Source organism: Melozone crissalis, unplaced genomic scaffold (assembly GCF_028551555.1).
Source record: "Melozone crissalis strain CALT ecotype California unplaced genomic scaffold, PUWL_Pcris_2 ptg000013l_1, whole genome shotgun sequence".
NCBI lineage: Eukaryota > Metazoa > Chordata > Aves > Passeriformes > Passerellidae > Melozone > Melozone crissalis.
Window position 1 is genome coordinate 23,792,470 of NW_026535791.1, and position 23,410 is coordinate 23,815,879.

A 23,410-nucleotide genomic window follows, 5' to 3' on the forward strand; every position below is an offset into this window, starting at 1 on the left:
GCCACTTCTTCACTTACCTTCCACAATGTAAAGGTAGCTCTTGGCAGTTTAAGGAGTAGAAAGTATCCAAGTCTATTTGAAACCATATTGCATCTGAAAATATTTTGGCCCGAATATTGTTTGTAGTATGATTTTCTGTTCTAAGTAAGTAGCAGCACCTTCTGTAGTTGTATGAGTTGTAATTTAAAGTATTACTTGTATTTATTTGTATGGTTTTAAGCAACTTAAATTGTGCAAGATGATTTGGTTACAGGAATAAAATGCTCATATTTATTGATGTACATATGTCTCTTACCTTATCGTACAAATCAGGTCAGTTTCTTTTAATTTATTTCATTTTTTAATGACTTTTCCTAAGCTCCAAATTTCACTACTATATTTTGGCAATAACTTTTAAAACATATCTCTGAAGAAGCAATCCTCACAATCAATTCCTAACAATCTACTTTTGAAAAGTGGAGAACTTAATTTTCACTGAGTCTAAATATCCAAGATTGAATAACCAAATTTTCCCACAGAAAGTCAAGTTTTAAAAGGGCAAAATACAGGCATTATTGAGAGCAATATTTATTCTACATAATTCATAGGATGTATTAGATATTGTGATAGACACTTTACTGTTTCTGATGAAAACATTTTAGATTTTCCAAAGGAGAAGTGAAGAAGGATGATGGGAAAACCACCTACCTTTAAGCAATTGATAGGCAAGTTCCTTTAGTCACTACTTAGTGCCTCTGCAGTCTGTAGAATAAGTTCTTCATATTCTAAAAGAAAACAGAAGAAACAGAAAGATCCAGAGAAGGTTATTTAAATATATGTGCTCATAGTCACTACTTAAATTAAGTTTAAAATGAGCTCCCAGCTCAGTAGATTTCTGCCAGATGAGGATAAAGAATTGTAATGTGCAGCAGCTTCTCCTCTGCTCTGTTCTCTTCGGTATCAGCCTTTTAACAAATTATAATTTTTACCTGAATGTATAGTGCATGCTTTGCATAGATGTTGTATATGTTATATTTGCATATTTATAATAATGACTATTTTCTTATTTTTACAAGCTAGAAATTATAGGCAGGACACTATATATTCTCAACATATTTTTTTCACACCAAATTACTTTAAATTATACTGTGATTCATGTGTTTTAGAAACTTGCAAGTACTAATCCAGATGGCCTTGTAGGAACTTTGATACACTGCTGGTTATTTAAGTGCTTCCTGTGAAAACTGCTGTAGTTAAACTAAGTGCAATGAAAGGTATTTTTTTTTCAGCTTTTGTGATAGTATTTATACTTGGCCGAAGCACTGCAATATGATCTTGAAAAAGTATACATGACATATTTGCACTATTAACTTTTAATTAAAACCAGCTTGCAATTTCTTTTATTGCTCATATAATTTCTATTATGATTGATGTCCTGATTTTCAAGAGGGTAAATTTGTGATTTGTCCATTCAAAACTATGTGTCTGTAATTTAATTAGGTGTGTATTTATTACATACCTCTTACAAACAAAGCCTCTATTGGACATTTTTATGGGTCTGAGGAATCAATAGATATTTACTTCCTTGTACTTGTAGTGATTATGCTTCCAATATCAACCTCCAGAAATTTAACAAATGAACAAACAAGTTCTTTCTTCAGTTGATATATGTTTGATCAAAGCATGTTTTTCCTAATATCACTTAAGAATTTTCTCAGTTCATCATACCAAGTCATGGTAAGGTTTTCAGTTGGTAATATTGGAATGGGTTTCTCACCATTGTTATTGCCTGCATTCCACTTCCCACAAGTCTCTTGAAAAGCAAATGAGCTCAGGTAAATTTCCATAGTAGATATCTTATTAGCAATCAAAATCTCTAGAAATAATTATTATTATTATATTAAATTTAACTATGTTTGTATAAGAATGATATTTTAAAAAATATAGACTGTGATAAAGGAAAATCCATTTTTGAGGCTATACCTGCACTTTACCTATACTGATTGGTATTATCTCGACAACCCAAATATAATTGTGGTAGCTGATATTTGGAAAGCAAGGTGTTGGCTTTAATGAGTGTTTTTTTCCTATTTTAATGATTCCAGAGTTAAATAATTGGAAAAATCAAATGTAGAGAGATTTTTTGAAAAAAATCCTTTAATAAAAATGCATGCCTTAAGTGTGTGCTAAACGTGGCATTAATGTCTTCCTGCAAAATATGATCTCTCACTGATGTAATTATTCTTTAGTTGCCATAATACTTTGAAAAAAATTTGTATGTAAGCAACCTAAGTTAGGTTAAATGCTTCACATGAAGATGTAGTTAGGACAGTTTTTACCAAATATTTAATTGATTTTATTACCTTCAGATCTAGGAAAAATACCCCTTGACTTTGAAAACCAAAGCCTATTGAACAGAAAAAAGATAGTCCCTTCTTTGACACCCAAAATCACACATCTGTTTGTAGGGGAAAAGTTGTATCTGTGTGTGAGAATGGGAAGTGTACTCAAAAAACAGACCCAATATTTAGTAACCAACATATAGTAAGTGTGGATGCATATAATTTTCTGATCTTTATTTACCTTTTTTTTCAAAGGTAAATTTGTTTTTAAAGATTTTCAAGTTAGTTGAAAAACCCTTCTATGTTGACACTAGAAATATCCATAAATCTTACTGAGTAAGAGCAATCCTTCATACTAGATGACGAATATTTAGAACATTATATTTTCATATGCATAAATCAGTTTTCTTGTTTTGGAAGTATTTTTGTTATCCAGAGAAGTAACTTTCAATCGGTATTTTCAGAAGGTGTAAAAATTGAGATCATAATCTGTATTGCAGAAATGCAAAAATATCTTTAAACTGTCTATTCCATAATTTCAATTTTGTAAGTTTGAATTTTCAATATGGAACTGCAATTCTCACTTTAAAATCACTTTTAAATGCTCTGTCTTCACACAATTTTATTATTTTTCCATTTTTATGTTTCAAAATGATATTTAGGGAAGAGTCATTTACTGTAAATAATTCACACTTTGCGAATTGACATCAAAGTTGAGGGAAGGAGGGAAGGAAGGAGGGAAGGAAGAAGGTAAGGAAGGAGGGAAGGAAGGAGGGAAGGGGCAGAAGGAAGGAAGGGGTGGAAGGAAGGAAGGGGCGGAAGGAAGGGGCGGAAGGAAGGAAGGAAGGGGCGGAAGGAAGGAAGGAAGGAAGGGGCGGAAGGAAGGGGTGGAAGGAAGGGGCGGAAGGAAGGAAGGAAGGGGCGGAAGGAAGGGGTGGAAGGAAGGGGCGGAAGGAAGGAAGGGGCGGAAGGAAGGAAGGAAGGGAAGGAAGGAAGGGGCGGAAGGAAGGGGTGGAAGGAAGGGGCGGAAGGAAGGGATGGAAGGAAGGGGCGGAAGGAAGGAAGGAGCGGAAGGAAGGAAGGAAGGGGCGGAAGGAAGGGGCGGAAGGAAGGAAGGAAGGGGCAGAAGGAAGGAAGGGGCGGAAGGAAGGGGCGGAAGGAAGGGGCGGAAGGAAGGGGCGGAAGGGGCAGAAGTGGCGGAAGGAAGGAAGGAAGGAAGGAAGGGGCGGAAGGAAGGAAGGAAGGAAGGAAGGAAGGAAGGAAGGAAGGAAGGAAGGAAGGAAGGAAGGAAGGAAGGAAGGAAGGAAGGAAGTGGCAGAAGTGGCGGAATGGAGGAAGGAAGGAAGGAAGGAAGGAAGGAAGGAAGGAAGGGGCGGAAGGAAGGAAGGAAGGAAGGGGCGGAAGGAAGGGATGGAAGGAAGGGGCGGAAGGAAGGAAGGAGCGGAAGGAAGGAAGGAAGGGGCGGAAGGAAGGGGCGGAAGGAAGGAAGGAAGGGGCAGAAGGAAGGAAGGGGCGGAAGGAAGGAAGGAAGTGGCAGAAGTGGCGGAATGGAGGAAGGAAGGAAGGAAGGAAGTGGCGGAAGGAAGGAAGGAAGGAAGTGGCGGAAGGAAGGAAGGAAGGAAGGAAGGAAGGAAGGAAGGAAGGAAGGAAGGAAGGAAGGGGCGGAAGGAAGGAAGGAAGGAAGGAAGGAAGGAAGGAAGGAAGGAAGGAAGGAAGGAAGGAAGGAAGGAAGGAAATCTTAAAAATTATAAAACTCATGTATGAATGATATTTTGGTGCCAAGACTGTTACTAGAAATAATAATGCTAAATTGAACATATATGTGAGACCAAAACAGTTAAACTCATTGGATGGTTGTTTCTCTGAATCAATACTGTCTGTTATTTCTATCTTAAACTACTTGCTGCTACTGCACAGAATTAACATTATCATAGATTAATAGAGTGGTTTGGGTTGGAAGGGACCTTAAAATTCACCTAAATCTACCCCCATTTCATTGGCAGGAACACCTTCCACTAGACTGAGTTAAGCTCAAAGACCCATTTGACCTCGCCTTGAACACTTCCAGGAATGGGTCATCCACAACGTGTTCAAGTGTCTCACAGCCCTCCTGGCAGGGAATTTCTTCCCAATATCCAAACTAAGCATACACTTTTCAGGTTTTAAAGCCATTAACGCTTTTCCTATCACTATATGCCCAAGTGTAGCTCATCTCCCTCCTTCTACTAGGCTGTCATGAGATACTGGAGGGCTGCTATAACATTTCCCCAGAGTCTGCTCTTCTCCAGGTTGAGTAGATGCCTGGAGGACTCTGGCTTGATTAGACACCCTGCGCTACACTGAGGGCTCAGATCATTATTCTTACTAGAATTTTTGTGTGATGGTCAGCTGCTGTTTATTGTATTTCGTTGTAGTGCAGGTAATAAATAGTTGATTGCTTTAATAAAGACATACTTGAAATTATAAGAGTTAAGCTTTAAAGCAGAAAGAATCCTAAACCTGTGGTCAGTTATGCCACCTCATATATTTATTGTAAATGACATTCCTTGCAGATGTTTTGATCCATGAACCAAAGCCAAGTGATATATACTACTTAAGACAGATGTTATACTTGCTTACTGGAATATGTTGTTATGGTTATAGAAAAATACCCCAAACATTAAGAACAACCAATTACATAATGAAGTAATGAAGTGCTTTGGTTTTAAAGTAAAATGCATTTTAAGGAAATGAGTTTAGGGACTAGCACAGCAAGATCTCAGAAACTGAGTGCCAGCTTAGTTCTCTGGTTCAGAGACAAGTGAAGTAATTCAGGAGTGTCCTCCTGTGAAAATAGTTTATAGATCCTTCTGCACAACAGTTAACAACCAGCATCAGAGAGGTATGCAAATAAAATACTAGCCACTACAAGTTTGCCATCCATCAGTGGTAGGGCAACTCAGACTCATAGCAGTTGTTTTGCTGTTGTGCCTGTTAGAATAGACAGAAAAGAATGAGGAAAAATATTTTTTTCTAAATAGTTTGTTTTAGTATTGGTAAAAAGACTATTTTCCTGCCCTCAGGAGACAGCAAAAACTGTCAACAACTGAAATGCTTCCGAATTGTAAATTATCTGAATCACGAATATTTCTTTTCAAATGAAATTTAAAATGTAAGTCATAACTATAAAACAGATAGAGCTATTTAAAGATGAATGTACTATACATACTAAAATATTCCCATAGATAACTATTGTATCCTAAGTCTGTTTAAAAGTCTAGAGTTCCTAGTAAAAATCTTGCACACAACTGAGGTACCTCAATGATACTCTCTTTTAAGATTAATTATGCTCTTCATTCTCACCACCTCTACCAATTGATTTCTGTAAGTCCTTAGAAAACAGTAATTTTATTTTTTTAGTTGTATAAAAAATTACAGTGACAAGAGTTATTTGCACTCCCAATTTTCTATTGGGAGCCTTAGGAACTTTATATTGAATTTTATTTAATATAAAACTAAATTTTAAAGGGGAGCAGGGAGAATGGGAGCCTGAAGCTAAAGTATTTAGGCTTCTAATTTTTATATTGTCTTCTTACTTACCTATGACAATAACTGGAAAGAGAATAGATTAGAGTTAGCAACTCTAATTTGTTTGATATTTGCACATACTCTCTGACTAAAGAAGTCAAGGGTGCCTTTCTGGTCCTGATTTGACAAGCTGCATCTTCCTTCAAGGCACATCTACCTGCTGTGGCATGGAGCCCTCCGTGGGCTGCAGTGTAGGTATGTTTTCCTCCACAGGTCTCCAGGGACTGCTGGGAGACAACCTGCTTCACTGTGATGTCCTCCAGGGACTGCAGGGCATTCTCTGTTCTGTCAGCTGGAGGACTTCCTCCTCCTTCTTGTCTCACCTTAGTATCACAGAGCTGCTTCTCATACTCTTTTTTTCCTCACTTGTCACTGCCTATTCCTGTGTTTTGTACTTTTTAAAATATATTTTCACAGAGACTGATGGGCTCAGTTGCAAAAATGTGTCTTGCTAGAAAATTATATGCTATACAAAACAATGATTTTTAGAAAATAACAGTGGAAGTACAAATATACTGCTAAAGAACCAGAAAATTGACAGTGCTTCATTGTAATAGGTCTCCTCATTTTGCCTTCTTTCTCCTTAAGATCTGGAAAGAATACTGGGCATAAGAAAGTGTTGTTTTGAGGAGAAGATTTTTTTAGGATTGTAGGGTGTGTGTTCAAATTTCTGTTGAGAAAAGGCACTTTGTCTTATGTGATAAATATCATTACCCAGTATATGCTACAGAATATCACTAGTGACAAATTCTGACCAACAATAGCAGATCAAAATCGGGGGAGACCAAGCAATATACCTTGAGTGGCCAGGACATAACCGTAGAGTCACAGAATCAGCTGAATAGGGCGAGGCCCATCAGGATCATCAAGTCCACCTTCTGGCCTTGCATGGAACCATCCTCAAGAATCACAGCATAGGCCTGAGAGCAGTGTCCAAAAGCTTCTTGAACTCAGACAGTCATGATGCTGTGACCAACCCCTGGAGAGACTCTTCCGGTGCCCAGCCATCCTCTGGATAAGAAACTTTTTCCTGATATCCAGCCTAATCCTCCCCTAATTCATCTGCATTCCATTTCCTTGAGTCCTGTCCTTGTAGACCTCATATGAATACTTTCTAATTCCTTATTGTCTTTTTTTGTTGTGGCACCAGAAACTGTCCCCAGCACTCAAGGTGAGGCTGCCCCAGAGCAGAGCAGAACGGAGCAGAGCAGGACAATCCCTTCCCTTGCCTGGCTGGTGATGCTGTGCCTGATGCACCCCAGGACAGGCTTGGCCCTCCTGGCTGCCAGGGCACTGCTGACACATTCAAAGGACCCTGGGTCCTTTTCTGCAGTGCTTCTCTCCAGCCTCTTGCTCCTTGGCCTGTACACACACCAGGATTGCCCTGTCCCAGGTGCTGAATACAGCACTTGCCCTTGTTCAAGTTCATATGGTTGGTGGTTGCCCATCTATTATTTGTCAAGATCTCTCTGCAGGGTCTCTCTGCCCTCAAGGGATTTGGTTGACAGCTCCTCCCAATTTAGTGTCTTTGGCAAACTTACTTAATATTCCTTCAAGTCCAGCGACCAGGTTGTTAAAAGGTGTTGGAGAGAACTGGCCCAGGGATGGTACTGCCTGGCCACTAAAATTAGTGCTTCATGCTTCTTCTTGTTCCTTAGTGCAGAAATTATAACAAATGTCTTCTTATTAGTTTCTTTTATACCCATGGAGATATCTTTGGTTATGTTCATGCTTTTTATCCCAAAGCAGCTGACATGACATTTACACACACAGCAACAGCACACTTTTCCTACTGTTACTAGACTTAACAATTTTGCAATCTGTGAATAAGTGACCTTTGCAACTAAATTCAGACCTTCAGCATGTCTCATAAAAATAGTAAAATGTCTTCAGAAGAAGAGAAAACTTTGCTGCATACTCTGTAAGACAACAGAATATGTGATAATGAGTTAGCATCACAATAATTTAAGCACAGACCCTTTATTTTAGCAGGGAAAAAATTAAAATAAGAGCTATTTTACACAGCAACATATCTGAGAAACAAAAAGACTGAGATCTTCCAAACTGTTCCCTGCAGTATAAATGTACTTGTGAGAATACAGAATATAAAATATGTGGTTTTGAAAGGCTGTATCCTTGCTAGGCTAAATTGGGTCTCATCCTGTAGATGAAAGATCAGGGAGCTCAAAGTGGAGATAGGGAGACATGTCCAGATAACAAGACACAGCAAAGCATTTTTAAAGATAATTAAGGATTCAGGTGGACTGGGTCCTTGGGTTAAATCTGTCACACTCATTCAGTTTGGGGGACTAAATTGTGAAGGAGGGTTAAACCATATCTGTTCCTGCATAAAGTAAAAGAGAGCCATCGAAATTGTATGATTAGTGTGAACACTCACTCTCTATTGTAAAACACTTAATAGGATATTAAATGATCTTAGTAACAAAATGAAATAAAGCCATTATACCATCTTGGCATGGGAAAATATGTTCAAAATTTTTTTTCCTTATGTTTTCTTCTTTTTTTTTTTTTTTCTCACACAACATGTGAATTATAATTTTGACCATTTTGGAATGCTCTCAACAGATGAACCTAGTATAGTATTTTTATTGCAGGCTCTTGCCCTTACATGCTTCATTACAGTTTTGTAATATACTCCACAGTCATTAGAGGTTTTTGTCTCTTTTCCCAGAGACAATTTTTAAAGGACTACTTAACCCCTATAAATCATATTTTCTCTGGTTTCTCAAAGCTTTTTTAGAAAGTTATCATTTATTTTTTTTTATATTGCAGAATTCCTAATGGCTTAAAACTTTAAGGCCCACTACAAGCAGAAGTTAAAAATTAATCTTATTGTAAAGAGACTGTTAAAGCTAATGAACTGCCAGTCTTGGTATTTGTATGTTCTTAAGTCCTTTTAATTTCAAGGTTTTCTTCCTGAATCCTCAGTTTAATTAGAAAGCATTGCGTTTATAAAACAGACCCATTTCAATTGCTTCTGCAAATTCACCTTTATTTTACATGATTGTACTTAAAGAAAACTTGTTTCATTCATACATTAAAAATATAGATTTGACATCACATGTGACCCTTTCATCTGTCTGAACTGTATTTCATTGTGTGAGTTTCTCAGTTGCTTCAAATAAGGACAGATTCTTTTCAATTCACATAGCATGTTATCTGAAGATCTCCTGCCTGCTTTCTTCACTTGCTTTAATGGGAAGTCAAGGGAAATACATTCTGAATGTTATCTTTTATAGTCTACTTTTACTTACCAGTGTGCTTATAGCTACTAGAACCAATTTCAGCTTGAAAGAACATATCAGAAAATCTATTTACTAAAATGGCCAAAAAGAATGCAGAGCATTTAGAATTAAAAAAAAAAAATACATTGGTGTAGTATCATTCTAGAGAATGCCATGTATCTATGAAAAGTACAAGAAACTTATATTTTCAAATGCACTTAAAAATCACCATTTTGCCTCTATTTTTTTTTTTTTTGTTTGAAATCTCTGGCACTTAACTTATTCCATTTTGAGCTAGTTCAGCTCAATTATCTGATAGGAAAGCAGTTAAAAATAAACAGAAAAACCTGTGGGGAACAGGATGCCACTTCACCCATATGCAGTAAAGTGTTAGGTCAGCCTTCTGTGTTGTAGAAATATGTCTGTCATGTATGCAAATCAGTGCGTAGCACTATCTTATTTAAACTTTCTCATTGCTACTGAATACCTGAATCATCAAGATAGTTTAAAACCAAACAACACCCAGCCCTCTATTATAGTCCAAACTATTGCAATGGAATAACTTTATCAGGTGAAGAGTTTGCTATGAAAAACCTGAACATGATGTCAAGAATGTTCTGCTATGGATTACCATTGTTTGGGACCGTCTATCCCTTACCTTACCATGTAGGTATATGAAAAAATTAAGTAGCCACAAGGCTTTTACAGCTGTTCTTGTATTTTTGGGTAGTAAGTATTTAGGGTAGTAAACAAAAGTGGTGAGTTTTACTATTGACTTCATTGCTTTTTCACTTTGAATTAACTGCTTTGCCTTTCAGCTTACCCATCAGTATAATGAGAAGGTCTTCCTTCGTGCCTGAAAGATATTTAATTAATGCCTGTGATGTCATGGATTTAGAAATGAAAAACATTGTGATTAAAAGGAAGTACTGACATGCCACAAGGTAGCTGTAGTGATCTGTGTTTCCTCCTCAGCTTCTCTGTGGTTGTAGAATTTTAATTAGGAGTTCCAAAAATTTGTCTTAGCATAGTCTGGTGACATATCTCAATAGAGCAGGATGTGCAACTTAGAAAATTATCACTTTGGTTGGAAAAGACCTTTAAGAACATTGAGTCTAAATATAATTAGCAAATATATATACAAATTAGCCATAAATAAATGTTTTACTGTTTGAAGAGAACACATGGTTTATCTGGTAAGCTTTGCAAGTATTTGTGTCATCACAAGCACACATATCCAATGCATTAGATGGGAATATAATAAGAAACCTGTGTGAATAAATAGAATGATTCTCAGGATAGGATATTTGCATGATTAGTCCTTCTTCCTGACTTCTTGAAATGAATTATTTTAAAGTAATGATTGGAATTGTTACTCTTTTGGAAGTTCTTAGTGTATTACTCACATTTTTGGCATATAAATGCCGCATGGGTTCATTCACATGGTTTTTCAGATAAAGATCAAGATTTAGTGTTGCTTAAGCGGGAGGCAGAAATACTTAAATTCTCCAGCCTCCTTCTTAGTACATAATTTATATTAGAAAATCAGTGCACAATCTTGTCCCTTAAGGTCCAGCTGTCAGCCAGCTGAGCTGGCTCAGTTTATACCAACAGGGTGACATTAGTAGGACTCACGTGATGCTGTGCACAGCAGCCCTCAGCATGCATTTATAGCAGACAGTAATTCCATGCAGTTGGGCAATCCCAGGGCTGACTTTGGATCACCAGAACAGTAGAACTATAGAGATTTAATGGAGAGGTCTCTGGAGAAGGTGGCCTGAAAAAGCTAGCAGAAATCCCATCTGTGTGTTTGTACAAATAATTTAAATGCCATTTACAGAAAAAGATCTTCAAATTTATCCAGCTTCTTCTGCAGATTATTTGTAAACTATATGCATTACATGGAGAGTTTCGCTGAGCATCTGAAATACAGCTGGATTTAAGTGGACTGAAACAGGGTTGGGAAGCAGTGAAAAAAAGGTTTTCAGAAATACCTGACATCGAAATCCTGCAGAAATTTATGTATTTTTTATGTCCAGATGCTTTTAAAAATAATGAGTGACCATTTAGCTACCTAATATTTTTAATCTGAAATAGAAAAAAATCTTAAACTGTAAAAGAAAACTCACATCTTTTATAGCTTTAATCTTTTTCTTAGTTTATTTCCAATTCATTTATACAAATCATATTATTAGGTAATGAGAACTCATGCTGTATAAAAATATTAAAGCTCTACTTCCAAGTTAAGACTATTTTTTTTCTGGAACTGCAAAAAAAAAAAAAACCTTTCTGGACTTTCTCTTCCCCACACTCAATATTATATGAAAATAATTAAAATATTATATTTTGACCTTACATGGTGCAATTATATTCAGAAATTCAAGGCTTTATTGTTAAATTGTTTACATAGTTTTCTGGCTATTCTGACTTCCGGTAGCCATTCTTTTCAGCTATACATTTTTGCAGTAAGGCATCACAGGGGTCTTCGAGAAGTTTTACTGTGAAGCACAACTAACATGCAAAATACACATGACATATTCGACATATTTCGCTTCAGAAAGTTACAGTATGCTTAGACGGGATGAAATATGAAATAAATAAACACAACATTTCTAAATCTTGGAAGTCTTTTACCTTAACTTTTGAGTCAGTTTGCAGACTGTAGACATGCAAATGTGAAGTCCATGGAATAGAGCAGAAGGTGTATTGGGCAGAAGGGGTACAGAAGATTGCTCTGAAGGGCCATGCAAGCAAGATTGCATCCTATGAAGATAGCATTTGCTTCTGCTGGTGAAAACATAAAAAATTTGTGCCAGCAGCCAAGTTTTCTTGAGACATTTGACCTGTACATTCTTGAAGGCTTGCAGATGTGATTGAATCCATCCTTTGATCTTTTTTTTCTTTTTAATGGGTATGACCTGATCTTGTATTGTGTACTGTACCATATAGTTCTATAAACAGATGTGTTTCAACTGTTGGAAAGCAGTAGCTGAAAGTTAGGTTGCAATTATAAATTGGCTGTCAAAATAATTAATTTTCTGGTTTAAGCAAAATATCAATAGAAAATTAAATCCACTCCTATGATACAGATGCATTTTGAATTTACAGGGTAATTTGCATTAGTGGTTATACTGCATGTGCAATAAATATGACTTGCTTGGTTTCTAATGATGATAATAGTCCTCTTTGTATTGCTATAAGAATTGAATCTACCATCATTATTTTCCTATTATTATTGTGGTGTAAAGGAAAAATTGTTTTGCATTAACCAAGGAGTAAAATGCAGGTATTAAGCATCATTCTTGCAGGTAGTCCTCAATTCTGAAAATACCTCTCAGAAGCTGCATCAAACGAGAAAGCTAACCAGATGGCAGAATGCAGAACCTGTCATTTAGGATCAGGTACAAAATAACACCCAAGAAATTCTTCATGGATGCTGCATAAGTACAAAGACATCATTAATTAAAGTTGAAAAATAGTCAATGTTAAGCTTGTTAGATGAATAAAAACTATGCTAATCAAGAGACTACAGTGCCAAGTATGCTACAAGGCATTTTAGTAATTAACATAATTTCCAGCATGAAAAACCACTATTTTTAATTTAGATTGTTTTCAAGAGCACAACAGTTTGAATATAATGCTTTTATTTTTCTATTTATAATAACTGTGTATCATTATAAGAGATACTGTAAACATGCTTTTGAAAACAATGTTATTTTAAAGGTTAATTAAATTCATAAATGCTTCACATGAAAAAATTTGATCCGCTGTTAATCCTGAAGAGTTTTAAAGGAAAATGTCTTTGTTGCATTCTCTTCTCACTAGTACAGGAGCTCAGTCTTACCTGCATTCTTGTACTTTTTTATGTTCCTGATGCATGGTCTAGATATCCTTGCCTCCATTACCATCATGATTTCCATATCAAGTGATGAGAATTCCTGTTCATGATTGGTGAAATTAAGTATCATAACATTAATGTAAAGTCAGTTTGAATTTTTTTTCAAAGGGAATCTCTTCCTTCCTAAAGAAAACCATTGGCCATAGCAAACCTACTCAGTGTTTCAGGAAGTGAAATAATAAGCCTGCGCTGTACAATTTCCTCAATTTTTTTTTCACTAGCTGAAAAAATCTGCTGCTTTCTTCTTCTTATATCATCTTAGACTTACTTTATTCTAAATAGTTATAAACTTTTGAATTTCTATTCATAGCTAATTACTTTCACAGTATGCTATAGCATATGTATTTGTAAAGGCCATTTGTACAATTATATTAGGAAAACATAAAGGTGCAACAATTTTTATCTTATACAAAATTTGAAAAAACCCAACTATTAAAACTTATTTCAGCAAATAATGTCTGTAAGACTGTCCCAGGAGGTTTTTTCCAGAACAATGTGCAGTTCTTCCCAATTATATTTTTCCCTCTGATTACTTTGTGCGCAAGTATTTTTACACAGTCTTCTAATGGTGGCATGTTACTACTGGGGTCGAGTATTGCCCTGCCATCATTGGAATTGACTCGATTGTAGTTGTGTTCAAATTTGCTGATGGGACAAGGTTCTTTTGCTGAACACACTTTAGCAAGCAAAAGAGCCTCTTAGTCCTTAGATGCCATGAGTCCCAGAAAAAGATTAATGAGGTGATGATGTGCCTTGTGTTCAGAAGAGAGATCAAAAACTTATTTCTGGAGTCACCCCCCTCTTGGTACAGAAAATGCACAGAGGGGTTTGAAGCAGCACTTTTACCCTCTTTGCGTTCACTAGTAAATCTGAGACAGGACTTGCCCCAAGGTTTGTGCAAAAATACTCTTTTTATGCAACTGTTAACCAGACAATATCTCTGGGAAAATTTGCAGTGGCAGAAAGCAAGCCCTTCGTTGGAAATCTACTGAAATGGTTCAGAAGTTATTCATTGCTGCTAAACTCTGCTGTCTAGCTGTCAGATATGTTTGGGAACCATGTTGCCATAAGCAATCTACTGATGCTGCAATATTGAGTAAACATAGGTATTTTCCACAGGTGTCGTGGAAAAATATTTCTATTGGTAAAAATGAGTTTAATATGAAAAATAACAGCATGGTAGAAAAAAATTTGCATAAATAAAATGAAGATGCCTAGAATTCTTATTTTTAAGTTACACAGAGGGAATATTTTCTAAATTAGGTTGAATTATCCTACTTGTATCCTACTATTAACTTATTAAGAAGTAGCATACATTCCACATATCTGGTGCACAAGATCATGTTTCCAACTTATTAAAAACATACTAATAAAAGAAAAATTTTCTGCCTCGTGGAAAAGTAGCCCATTAGTAATCTTATCAAAGGTAGGATTATATCAGTATTCCTACAAGACAGCAGTAGTACTACGAAAAGCCTTTTGGCATGTATTTAACTGCAGGAAACTTGAGAAAGCAGAAGAGTGTCTTTCCCTGCTGTAAGCTGTACTTCCTATTTGCAATTGCTGCTTAAACATTGTCTAAAGAAAACTTGTCAAAATAAGAATATTGTATATAAGCAACTGTAAATACCGATTCAGTTCCAGCCAATTTTAACTAGAAAGTATGAGACACACGCTCTAGTTGAATATTCCAATGCATAGATGGAGTATATATTCACTAATGAACTGGAACTCTGCATAAAGGAGAAAATGTAGATGAATTTCAGGGAAGGAAGGTATTGGCGAGCTAACTGCAGTCCCTTGACTTTACAAGAAATTATGTCCAGTAATCCTAACCAGAAAGATATATAACTCCATTTTGAAATGAGTCACCTTTATTGTCCTCTCTCCTTCCTGTATGAAAGAAGAGTGTTTTGAATCAATCTTCAAAATGATATGGTAAAGACCTTAGATGCCTCCACTTCCCCCCCCCCCCCCCCCCAGAAACAGCCCTTTAAGAGCTGATTTTTTTTCCTTTAAGGTGCCATATTGTAAAATAGCATCTTTCATTTAACAGGGTATTCCAAATATCATTTACAAGTTTAGACTACAAGTAACACTCTTCCTAGTAATCTTTCCTTTTTTACAGCGCAGTGCTAACATGGGCAGCGAAGAAGAGAACAGACTGCAGCTCTTTCTGGAGCATCTTGAACAAATGCCCTTGCTTATGTTCTAATCATTCACTTCACCAAAATAGCTAACGATGAAGAAAAGGTTGTGAAGGCATTACTAGTAGTATCATATGGCAATGTGTGGGTGTGATTTATCAAGTAGCATTTGTATCACATAGATGATACTTGGCAAACAGCAAGTTAAGGGTTTCTTCAGCTCTCAGACTGATGTTCCATGTCAGTAATTTAATAAAAAGATAACGAGAAAGATACTTTTTGACTCAGTGAACATGAAACTTAATTACACCCCTACCGTGGACACCTGAATATTATGAAAGGACAGTGTCTGATTTAGAAAAAAGTAAAGAATTATCACAGTTTCAAGAAACATATGACCTTAAACAGTTTGCTGATGGAACATAGCCTATTCATTGGTTGAAATGAAGCAGATAGACAAGACATATGAAATATTTTTTTTGTAGCTCAAACATTTATTTTCTAAAGTGATGCTGACAGATGGTGAACTCACCACCTTAGATATTGCACAGTAGATAAGGGTACGTAACTTGCTACACTTCCCTGAGGAATCATCATCCAAGGGGATTTTCTCCTGCATCTGTGAAAATGTGCCTACCTTTTTCACAATACCTTTACAGCAGCATTGTTAGGCCTGATCATCTGGCATGGACTGTGAATTTTCAGCAGCAAGGCAACTGGCCAGAGTAATTTGTTTAAATGGATTTTGATCTACAAGATATTTTTGAAGATCTGCTTCAGCCCTGTTTGTCAAACACAGCCTTTAAATAGTGCTTAACAATTTCTCAGGCTGTGGATCACATGAAAAAGTACTTTCTGGTGTCTGTACTGGGCCATATGCTCTTTATTCTCTCCCTCAACTTCTCCATCATTTCTCATCTGTTTCACATGAGCTATGTTCAAGGTCCACAGGATACTTTTCACAGAATCTTGAGGCCTGGTGCAGTAAGAATGATGAATATATCACACCTGGAATAACTTTAATAATTTGGATAAAACATATTGTCCAATCCCATGAGAACGAGTTCCCCCATCCCCCAAAAAACCTTCGCTAGTACTAGTGTTCTACATAAACCATATTTTAGTCTGAAATGAAAACTTTTTCTGATAGTGTCTGAGAGATTTTTATGGCACAGATATTTGTCATATGCAATTTTGAATATCAGAGGAAAAAGGAAATTGCAAGAAGTTTTAATTTTATTGGCTTTAATTTTAAATTCCATGCACTTTTTCAAAAAGTGTCAAGCTCAAATGCCCATCAACATATTTTAGCAGTCTGCAAGTTGTTATTAATATAAAATGTGTTTAAAATCAAAATAGTTTCAGATATTTGCTCAAATTTTATATGCCTAGATTTATTATTTTTGACATACATTAGATAAAAGGAAGAAATTTTTTACTGGTGAAACACTGGAACAGGTTGCCCAGAGAAGTTATGGATGTTCCATCCCTGAAAGGGTTCAAGGTCAGGTTGGATGGGGCTTTGAGCAGCCACAATTGAGACTCTTGATGGAAGAGAAACAAAGTTTGAGTATAAAAGAAACACAGATTTTAGTATAGGAGCAAGTTTTCTCTCAGCTGTTGGTGTAAAAAAGGTAGGCACATTTTCAAAGTTGTATGAAATTGCATTTATCTGTGATTTTCACTACTGTAACAGAAAGGTTAGTGAAAACTACGCAGAAGATATCAAATTTTAAAATAGATAAGAATTACAACTTGAAATACATGGGATGGATTTCAACATGAGACTATCAAAGAGAAAATATCTGTATGTCAACACTTCATCATGTTAGAATTTCATGAAGTGATAAAGAAGAATGCAAAATATCATTCAGGATATTATTTACTGTCATTCAGCCTGGCCATTAGTACTAATTGTTGTTTTAAGTAATGTAGATATACCACACACCCTTTCCATTCACTGAAAAATTACTGTTTACCATGAATAAGCAATAAGGATCAAATTTTATTGAAACCATTTTGAAAATGTAAAGTGTTTCATTGTAAATGATCTGTGATTAAAATACTTATTCCACCTTAGTGGGGGACAAATAAATTCTTCCATATCATAATGGCTTAAAATTGTATAAACGAATTCTTTACTCTGAAAATATGTAATGCAATTTTTTCTATTTGAAGAAAAAAAAATATTCATAGAAATACAGCATGTGAGAATTAAGTCATTTTAAATAAACAAATCAAATGAAAATATTCCACAAATAATGTTAAATAAAAAGCTGTGTTTTAAATATGATGTAGATACTAAACAGAATTTTTGTACCAGATATTTTAATGACTGTACCAGATATTTTGCACAGGAAGAGATGTGCTTAGCATTTCAGTCTTTTCCAAGGTGTTAATGATCTGCTACGCTGATCTCTGTGTGTGCCTGGGTGTGTGTGGAAGGGGGTGCATGGGAAGGAGAGTGTGTATGTTTGCTTAACTATTGAATTATTTGAAAGTAACTGTATTTAGACACTTGAGGATAATAAATTAGTGTTTTTATTATTGTTTTGCGCAGAAAGTTTATTGCACTAAGGACTTCAGTCAAGTTAAATACAAGCTGGTCAGCTCAATATCCCCAAATCACTTTGTCTTAGTGGGAAATTAGCAGAATCAGTCCTAGAGTGAATGGAATCATTCCTGTTCAGGTTAATAGGCATCACTTCCCCTCTCACGTTATTTTGGATTAGTTTGGCATATTGATACATTTCATTAAGCAATTATAAAAACCCCATATTTTTGCTACCAGAAATCCAAGACCCACTGAAGAGAAAGTGGGGTTTATCCAATTAAGGGAGAAGTCTGCATCATAGCTAGTTGTTCTCAGCTTTTGTTTATAGTTAATTTAAGAAAACAGGCAGTTGCAATATGTGATTCTTCTGAATTAAGATATCTACTTAAGATGAGATAAACCACAGCCTAAAAAATTCCTGCTACTCTGTATTGATTATATATAAATCCTTGTATCAATACATCAAAGAGACGAGCAGACTGCCTGTGCCTGAAGTCAGATGAGAAGTTGAAGGCTTTTCACTAATTACTATGCTTTGGAATAAGCTATTTGCTTTCTCCAAGCAGAAATTCCTTCAGATTCTTTATAATATCTGTTTTTCTATTTTTTTTAATCTTAGTTTGGATTAAAAAAAACTCAAACAACAAAAAATCCATCTTGCTCACCTATTTAGACTCAAAGTCTTTTTACATTAAGGTAGTCTGAATTTTAAAAATTTGTTCTTTCCTTTCCCCTTCTTTGTCTACCAAATATGCAATTTTACTATTTTTAAATTATCTGCTCTTTGAAAGAAATTACACATGCATATTGGGAATCCATTTCACTGTTATTATTCAGTACTTTGTATCATATATGAAATGCTAGGGATCATGCAGATTGAAATACCTTAAAAGTAATGAATCCAGTATTGCGTTTGTTTTTCCTTTTAAAATGAACCTATATTTTAATAATAATTCTATGAATTCATTCAGATCTAAATATTTATACACCTCACATGTATAAATGCAATTCTTTTAATTACTAACATATAATACATTTTTTGATTGAGACTAGCATTAGTTTCAAATTAAATGCATAATAAAAATAATTTGCCTATAAATTCTTTAATAACACTCCTTAATTGGATATTTTAAAATGGTATTTTTAAGCTCTTACTGTTCACCCTGGAAAAGAGAAGGCTGGAGGGAAAAAGATCAGTGTATTTAAACATCTGAAGCAGGGGCAGTGTAAACAGGATGGATTCGGGGTTTTTTCAGCAGCGCCCAGTGACAGGACCAGAGGCAGAAACTGAAACACAGGAGGTTCTCTCTGAACATCAGGAAACCCTTCCATACAGGAAAATTTTTATCTTCTTGATTTCTATTCATATTCTGAATAGTTCTATGAAAGAGCATTTATTAATATCAGTAGGAGCCCTGTATGCAGGGCAGCTGGAGAATGTACCATTAAGGACTGCAGTGCAGATTGCAGAAAGGAATTTTTTCACTTGTTAAGGTCTACACTGCAGCATTTCTCATCATTTAAAAGAAACTTTCATGCGAAATTATTTTAATCTTGTCCTGATTTTTGTCATTGTCTAATTTTTATCAGTGCATTCAATTTAGCCCTTTCTCTCCACAGTTTCATTTTTCTTGCACTTTTCTAATGATCAACTTTTTTCTGTTCTCTATCACAGCCAAAACTTCAGACCAATAAATAGTGGTCAATCATCTTTTATCACATTTGAAAAAAAAGACTTAAAGCTCTTCTATTTCACTGATTCTTATAAATATCATGTCTAAATTTTTTTATATATTGTACTGCACTTTCTAGTCATATTTTTGGATTATGGTATAGCCTTAAATATATAGTAATATAAAAATGCATGTTATGTATTCTGATGAAGTTTAAAAATGTTGTAGAGAAGAAAAATGGTAAAATAAACTGTATGTAATAGACTGTTCAAATCAGAAAAACAACCTGTGTATCATCCTAGTCTATTTAAAGCTAATTTCATATTGTTAACTGAGGAAATGAGAAAAAAAATTCTAATTTTATCATCATATTAAGGGTTTAATATAATGATAATTTGTAAATTAGAGCAAAATTTGGCACTAAAAAGCATCAGAGCAGCAGAGAGAGAATGAGAAGTGAACCTGTCAGAAAAAATTAAAAGATTTAAATAAGAGACTCATAGGTTAAAAGCTCCAACTTATGCAATTGCATTACATTTATAGCTGTTAAGTGTGCAAAAGAAATCAAAAAATAATTAAGGAAATTTAAGTCTTTAAAAAAAGTGGGGTCTGTATTTCATAAGTCTTCTGTAAGAAACTCAAAAAAAGAGAATTAAAAGGAGCCTTTAGAATAGTGTGAGATCTTTGGAAGGTGTTTAGAATCTCAGTAAACAGTGTTATAGTAGTAATCTGAGACTGCAAACTGAGGGAAAGACTGTTAAGAATCTGGTTTAAAGTTAGAGAATGTATTTCATTTTTTCTAAATGAAAAATTATATCAAATCTTCATCATACATTTCAAAGAAAAAGAAAATTAAACAGAAAGAGATCTCACAGCAAAAACACACCTAAATAGCCACAAATATCTCTAAGAAAAAATTTGTTTTACAAAAACCCACAAAGAAGGATTGGAACTATGAAAGAAGATATAAAATATAAACAAGTAAAGATCTTTCACGGGTAAATGCTGAAGCTGTAGCCTAATCTAATGAGATTGTTTTAGACAGAAGTGGAATTCTTAGATTCATAAAATGGATCCTTGCAAAATAGATAAGGAAATGTCAAAAACTATGTTAAAGTTTTAGAAGAAAGAAAGGATTATTTGAGCATAAGTAAAGTTCAGATGATACAGGGAGGAAATTACTGTGTCTCAAAATACTAAAAAATTGTACAATAAATGTGCCAAAACACAATTAAGAAGCTTATGCTTCCCAGACAAGGATTCTCAGTAGGAATTAGTGAAGAAATGATTGATCATGGTGAAGTGCTCAGAATCTATAGTTTTTTTGCAGTACCTAAAACATATGTACATTTCTTATAAATATTTATTAAACTTGCCAAAAATAATATTTTATATTCAAATAGAGCTTCTGAGGAAAATTAACCATTGTATTTTCTCTTCATTTTTTGTCTCTCTATATCTTTGAAAGCAGAAGCAAAATGTAAGCACTTTGGATATAAAATATTTTTTTAAAAGACTTGATTTTGATTTTGCTGTTTTTTTAATTCAAGAAAAAAGTGCTACCTAAAATATCAAGGCAGATTAAGAATTCTGGTTAGGTAAAATCTCTTCAGAAGCTTATATTGTCTAATAATAATCAAACGGCATAATATGAAATATATTATACTTTTAATGCAAGAAAAAAATTATAAACTGGAGACTAGAAAAAGTCTCCAGTTGATGAGAGACTTTGATGAATGTAGACAGTTCTGGATAGATGCATTGTGTTATACAGTGTAAGTCCTCTGAACCAACTTGGCATAAATCAGCTTGATTCCAGTAACCAAATAAATATTAGCATGAGCAGGTCAATATATTTGAGGTCACAGGCTTTACCTGCTGCAGATTGCCAGATGCTCATCCTGCTGGCACAACAAAGCAGCCAAACATAGGAAGCCATGTCTAGAATACAATATTTTAACAAATCTAAGCCTAAGTTAACATTCCTTGCCTCTTAGCAAAGCCTGTCAGCCTGAATACAATGACAGTGTTGTTATTTTTAGCAAATACATAGCACTACTTCTAGCAATTCATGAAGACGTTTTTGTCAAATACGGTTTATGTCATTCATTCTTGCTTATAGGCAACATTAACAAGCAGCAGGCTGATGCAAAGCATCTAAACAGGATAATATGCATTCATGTAACATTTTTTTTCATATCATGAACAATAATCTACTAAGTCTTCAGAAGAATCACACTGAATTAGATAATATCAGTCTAAAGCAAACTGAGCCAATTAAATTACAGAAAAGTGTGAGGTTATGGGGCAAATCAATAGCAGAAAAAATTAGAGCTTAGGAACTTTGAATTTGAATAAACCATCCTTCAGCATCAGTGGAGGTGGTTCTGTTAGAATGATTTTATGAAATCTCTTTCACAACTGTGAAGGTTGTGAGACACTGTAACAGGTTACCCAGAAAAGTTGCAGATGCCCCATTTCTAAGAGTCTTCCAGGCCACATTGGATGGGGCTTTGAGCAACCTGGCCTGGTGCAAAGTTTTCCAGACATGACAGAAGGGTTGGAACTAGGTGACCTTAAGGTGTCCCTTCCAACCCAAACCCTTCTGTGATTCTATGGATCATTTTGCAAGAGAGGACGATGTTTTACAATTATTGTAATAAGAGAAAGGTCTGTTAGGTAGAATAACTTAACTTTAAAGGTCAAACACAAGGACAGAAGGCAATCTCTCAACAGAAAAGAAAGGTTTTTGAATAATAATGTTGTGAATACAAAGCACTAGTTCTGTTATAATGGCAGCTATATCAGAGCAGTAGATGAGGCATGGAAAAGGATGCTATAGAGTCTGAACAGAATAATATTTAGTAGTTTCCAACAACATAGAAAAACATATGCTTTTCCAAGGTGACCCCAGGATCCATGGCAACATGAGCAGTTCAGTGTCTATGTGATTTGTTTCTATATGGATAGAAGCTGACATGAGCATATCTGCCACATTTAGGCTCTTGAAAGGACAGATCTCAGCTTTCAGGGTTGCAGCCCGTATAGAGACAATAACACAACGCATAGAGATCTGGTGTGTGTAGTGTTGGTTTGGTCTTCTGTGAACACCCTATGCATTCAAAGAGCCATTCAAAGACCTTGGGCCTGATCATTGACACAGACTGCAAAGCAAAAGAATCTTTTCTCTCATTTGGCATACACTCCACCCTCTTAAGCATGCAGGGAAAGATTCTTGCATATTTACAACATGTTTGCCTCTTCATGGTTTTCCTGCTAGCAAAGATTTTGGCAGCTAACTTCGACAGAGGCAACATATCCATTCTAAACCTGTTATTTTCAGTAAGTAGTAACAATAGAATCATAGGATCAGTAACTGGTCTGGGTTGTAAGGGACCTTTAAAAGTCATCTAGTCCTGTGCCCCTGCAGTGAATAGGGACATCTTCAAGCAGATGAGGTTGCTCAAAAGCCCTGTCCACACTGAATGTTTCCAGGGATGGGGCATCTACCACCTCTCTGAGAAAACTCTTCTAGTGTTTTACTTCTTTAATTTTAAAAAAATTCTTTCCTTATACCTAATCCGATTCTATGCTCTTTTAGTTCAAAACCATTATCCCGTGGCCTATCACTACAGGCCCTGCTAAAATAGTCTGTCCCTGTTTTTCTGACAAGCACCATTTTAATATTGAAAGGCTGCAATGAGGTCTCCCTAAAACCTTCTGTTTTCCAGGCTGAACAAACCCAGCTGTCTCAGCCTCTCCTCATAGGAGAGGTGTTCCTCTGATCATTCTTGGGGTCCTCCTCTAGACATACTCCAAGAGGCCCAAGAGGCCTTTCCTGTATTGAGGACTCATGGGCTGGATATAACACTCAAGGTAGAGCCTTGTAGGAGCAGAGTAGAGACCTACTTACTTCCTTTGAGTTGCTGGTCACACACCCTTTTAACAGTGTTACACTTGTTATGCAGTTGCTATAAAACTAGAGAAATCTTTTGACTTAGTTAT